This window comes from Prunus dulcis, chromosome 7 (genome assembly GCF_902201215.1).
Source record: "Prunus dulcis chromosome 7, ALMONDv2, whole genome shotgun sequence".
NCBI classification, from domain to species: Eukaryota; Viridiplantae; Streptophyta; class Magnoliopsida; order Rosales; family Rosaceae; genus Prunus; species Prunus dulcis.
Window position 1 is genome coordinate 11,604,711 of NC_047656.1, and position 6,000 is coordinate 11,610,710.

Consider the following 6,000-nt stretch of genomic DNA (forward strand, 5'->3'; position numbering starts at 1 on the left):
AATCTAATCTTCAAAACTAGGCATAAAATTACCATACCGCAAATAGTTGACCGCAAGTTCTTTTTATGACACAAAATAGTTTGCATAATTTGGTAAGTGCTGCAGTGAGCTAGGAATTCAAAGATAGTTGACTGTGGCCTACACTCCTCAACAAAATGAAGTATCGAAAAGAAAGAATAGGACAGTGGTGGCAATGGCCAAATCAATGTTACATTAAAAGAACCTTCCATATGAATTTTGGGCAGAAGCAGTGAACACTGTAGCTTATTTGCTTAATGGGTGTCCTACCAAAGCATTGAATAAAACAACTCCATTTGAAGCTTACAGTGGCAGAAAGCCAGGGATAGCTCATTTGAAAGTCTTTGGCTCACTTTGCTATGCGCACATCCCCTCTAATCTCAAGCATAAGTTGGAAGAAAACAATCGTAAGTGCATCTTTGTAGGTTATGGTGCAAGTGAGAAAGGGTACAGGGTGTTTGATCCAAGTTCCAGAAAGATCATCTTGTCCAGAGATGTACTCTTTTATGAGAATGCTGCATGGAAGTGGGAGAACACTGATAAAAATGAAATGAGAGTCCCAATGATTGCTGAGAATCAAATGGCAAATTGCAGTAAAGGATAGAAGCAATTTGAAGTCTATGAACCAAGTCAATCCTTGGATACATCAACTCAAGTGGATGAAGTTATAACACCACAGAGTGAGGATATGTCTGCAAGCCTTCAAGCAATTGATCACACACCACAGAAATGGAGAAGCATCAATGAGATCATGGCTCAGTGTAACATGTGTATTGTGGAACCTGAGAGCTATGAAGAAGCTGCTATAGATGAGTCATGGAAAAATGAAATGAAATCTAAGCTGGAAATGATTGAGAAAAACAACACATAGGGGTAGTACAAATAGATAAAAACATTTTTATTCACCAGAGGAAATATGCAATGAAGCTCATTGAGAAATTTGGAATGAAAGATTGCAAAACTATGGCAACACCTCTAGTTGTGAATGAGAAGTTATGCAAGGTAGATGGCAATTAAGCAGCAAATGAGAGTGAATATAGACAGGTTGTAGGTAGCTTGCTATACTTGACTGCTACAAGGTCGGATATAATGTTTGCTTCTAGCTTACTTGCTAGATTCATGCATAACCCTACCAAGAAGCATATTGGAACAGCCAAGAGGGTGTTGAGATACATTCAGGGTACTCTTGATTTTAGAATTGAATTTGTGAAAGCAAAGCGTAAACGACCCAAATTTCAAATTTAACCTTTATTTAAATTATTTATTTATTAAGGGCATTTTGGTCATATTCTTGACCGGAGAGAGTTTGGGGTAGTGACTAGTATTTTTGGATAGGTCGTACTGAGGCGAGTCCGTAGACACGTAGTGGGCCCAATTCGGAGTTGGAACGAAGAAGTTACGAGCAAAACAAGTTCAGTGGCAAAATCGTAAATATTTCGAAGTTGTTTTTTTAAAACCAGATTTCTCTCTCTCTCTCTCTCTCTCTCTCTCTCTCTCTCTCTCTCTCTCTCCTGCGAAACCAGAAATCCCTCCCCCCCTTGCGACGACAGCGACTTCTCGTCGTCGCCACCGCCACCACACGCCGCCACTTGGGGCGGCACCGGTCCCGTTGGAACCACCACACTCCCTACTTTCCATTCCACCCCAGCGCCGCCTCGATCCGCCACCGTGGTCGCCGGAATCAGCCACGAAAGGCAGCGGTTTGGACAGATTTTTACCAAACTTTCGACCCTTCGTTCTCTCTCATTTCTCCACCAAATTGGACGAGTAAGGTATGGTTTTCTACCTATTTTCCATGCTCTAGCTGATGGTTGGGTAGGATTTCGTTAATTTTGAGCGTAGATTAACTGATTTCCAACTTAGGTTTTGGCCGGTTTTGGGTCTCCGATTCCGGCCACTTCCGGTCAGTTTTTGGGGTAAGCCCAAGAACAAAAGTGACTCCAAATAGGGTGTTATACCTAGGGTAGAAGTCTTGGCCCGAGATGTTGAGATTTTCCGGCGAACCTTTATCGCTTTGGACACCCACACGCTGCCCGCGCGTGTGGCAGCGCGTGGGCACTGTAGCATAGGGGCATTATTGTCCCAATGCGATCTCCTACTTGTCACGAGTGCGTAGGATTTCGCGGATCTCAATTCGGACGTCGTTTGACTATCGAACGGACGATCGCATATTGAGCGTTATCCGGGTTCGATAGGTTGGGACCGTCGGATGGTCCCAAATTTAATATATGTTAATCTGGGTAATTCTAGGATCGTGTAGGAATTCACGGATCGTGAATCGGAGCCCCGGATGTTCCGATTTAATAATTTAAAGTTTATGTTTTATATTAACCGTCAGATCGTGCGATCGTGAGCGATCCGACCGTCCGATCTGGACCAAACTTGCAGGATGAGTGTCCTATACCTTGTAGAACCCATAAGAACTTTCGGATCGAAATTTGGAGGTCGTGGTCCCCGTGGGCCCGTTTGACCAGGGTTAGGGTAGTTTGACCCTTGGTTGACCGTGAGTCTTTTGGAGTAATGTTACCTTCCCAGGGGGATTATCGGGTGCTAGACTATTGTTGAGGTTTACACAATATTAGAAGTAAATTATATATTTATATATGTTTGTATAATGGTATAAAATAGTCTAGAATGTCAGTTTGAAGTGTTATGCGCACTACCTTAGGTACCTCCCCGAATTTTGGTTACACTACAAGTACCACCCTATGAAAGTTAGGTCCCACGTGGCGTAGGTTATCCGGCGTGCGAACAGACCCCATACGTGGCGTTGGTTGTATTGGCGTATGAGGAGATATTGTGATAGTATGGTAAGGTCGCACGTGGCGTAGGTTATCCGGCTTGTCAACAGACCCCATACGTGGTGTTGGTTGTACCAGCGTCTGGGGAGATATGTGATATGATGTGCAAGTCTCGCGTGGCGTAGGTTATCCGGCATTGAGACAGACCCCATACGTGGCGTTGGTTGTACTGGCGTATGAGGAGATTATGTGATATTGTCTTGAGGTCGCACGTAGCATAGGTTATCCGGCGTGTCGACATACCCCATACTTGGCGTTGGTTGTACCGGCGTATGGGGAGATATGTGATATGATGTTCAGGTCTCGCGTGGCGTAGGTTTTTCGGCGTTGAGACAGGCCCCTACGTGGCGTTGGTTGTACCGGCGTATGGGGAGATATATGATAATATGTCGAGGTCGCACGTGGCGTAGGTTATCCGGCGTGTTGACAGACCCCATACGTGGCGTTGGTTGTACCGGCATATGGGGAGATTATGTGGAATACAGAGAAATGAACTGAGGTATCGCCTAAGTGTGGAATTAGGTTTTACGAGAGAACTACGTGTGGCTTGATCCCTCAAGGAGGGTACGTAGGCAGCCTAAGGTTATTAGGTGCAGCCGCAGACTAAGTATTAGTCATAAATTTATATTTGAATTTATTGTTGCCTTGTTCGAGGCATGAATTGTTTTGTTAGTATGTTTGGTAGTTTGTTGAGAATTTTTGGAAGGCCGAAGGCCATTTATGTAAATTGCATGAAATTATATTGTGCATGCTGCTAGTTGGGGATATTAAATGTGTTTTTATGCAGGTTGAAATTTTGGGAAATGTCTAATTTATAGGGGAGACTCTGCCGAATTTTCGGCAAAAAAGTCCCGGTCTTTAGTGAGTGGGCCCGGCATCGAGGTGATGTCAGGAATTCCAAAGGGTTCGTCTCGGGTTTTGGGAAAATTCGGGGCGGGTCCTTTCAAAGACAACTACTCTAATGGGGTACTATGACAGTGACTGGGCAGGAAGTGAGGATGACATGAGAAGCACTTCAAGGTATGCCTTTACCCTAGGATCTGGTATGTTTTCATGGGCATCGATCAAACAAAACACAGTGGCATTGTCCACTGCAGAAGCGGAATATGTCAGTGCTGCAGAAGCAACATTATAGGCTAAATGGCTAAGGTTTGTGCTTGAAGATTTTGGAGAGGATCAAGTGGAAGGCACACCAATTCTGTGTGATAACACCTCAGCCATAGCAATGGCAAAGAATCCAATTCTTCATTAGAAAACTAGACACATCAGTCGAAAGTTTCATTTCATCAGAGAAGCCATTCAAGCAAAAGAGATTGAACTTGTCTACTGCAAAACGGAAGATTAGATTGCAGATATATTAACCAAGGCCTTGCCAAAGGATCGATTTGCTTGCCTAAGAGGACTGCTTGGTGTGAAATCAGCTAAAGGGTTAGAAGGGAGTGTTGATGTGTAGCCCTTGAGCTGATAAAGTTACAAATTTTGAATTTTATTTTATAAGATTTAATTTTCTGATGTAATCAGAGTCATTGGATCATAGTCCAAGTGGTCTCTCTTCTTTAGCCTTGGATCTAAGTGTTAGAGTATGACAAGTGTAATCATGTCATAGGATGATAGGATCAAAGGCTAGGATTTAATCTTGGTGTAAATCTATTAGAGAAGCATCTCACTTCTCTCTCTCCCCTAACGGATATATTTGAATAGTAGAGTGAAATGAAAAATAGAACCCTTCAGTATTTTTCGCAGCATCATAGTTGCCTTTTCTCTGCAACTTTCCTTCTTTCCAAACCTCAAAATCTCCATAAAACTAAGCACCAAAAGCTATTTATTCTAACAAGATTGAAAAAAAAAAAAAATTGCTAGAATTGTTTGCCGGTCCAAATCGGGAAAACTGGAAATCGGTCCAGGTTGATTCCGTTGAGTTATTAATTTTTTTTATCAAAATCGGACTGAACCAGATGGATAGTTTGATTTTGGTTCTAAAATTGACTGAGAATCGAGCGGAACTTGACCGTGGCCAGCACTACTTGCTAATTAAAAGCCTGCTCTGAAACTTGATCATAATATACTAAGTAGAAAATTATATTAGGGACGAATGGCAAATCCCATGCACTCATCAGTGGAGAGACAACACAAAAACTTTCATCATTATAGAACATATGGATTTGCAGAAGAATAAATATAACAAATACATATGGATTTGCAGAAGAATAAATATAACAAATATAATAATTAAATATAAAATTTTGTTCTAAGAAGTTTGTAATCTGGAACTTCAATTAGCTAAATTAATAACAAATTTAAAAACTAAGACCACCTATTCGGAATGCAGAGGCTAACCACACACTGACGCAAAACTTTCATCTATATCACCCACATCAAACATATATTTGATGTGGTTAGGACAGTCCCGATCTCTTGGACCACAGGAGTCCAAGAGATTGTGGTCACCCACCGTTGGATATTAATCCAATGGTTCAAAATGATATATATAAATGCAATATGACATAAATGATTATTACCCGATTCAAGTCAACCGTTGAATTTACATCCAACGGTGAGTGACCATAAATCTCTTGGACTACAGGGGTCCAAGAGATCAGGACTGGTGGTTAGGATTCTTATTATAAGTTTTTTGTATTTATTTAAAAAATAAAGAAAGAGAAACTTCATTAATTTGGGAAAATTACAAAAGAACCCCCAAACTATCATTTTCAAATTCATACCCACTTTAGATTTTGTTGGCATTCTAGTGAGGGTGGTGACTGGTAACCTCCGTTGTAAAAGGTAGTACAACCAGAGAACAACTGTAAAGAAAAAGAAGGAATATGAGAATGACATTCTCGATCTCTTGGACCACAGGAGTCCAAGAGATTGTGGTCATCCACCGTTGGATATTAATCCAATGGTTCAAAATGATATATATATAAATATATATATAAATACAATATGACATAAATGATTATTACCCGATTCAAGTCAACCGTTGAATTTACATCTAACGGTGAGTGACCATATATCTCTTGAACTACAGGAGTCCAAGAGATCAGGACTGGTGACAATGAATAAAGAAGCCAATAATTTGGGGCACTCAGCTTTATAAAAGTGGCTTTAATAAATAAAATTTAATGAAAATAATAATTTAAACGTGGCTTTCACTTGCACCTCTCCTCCCACTTCCCAA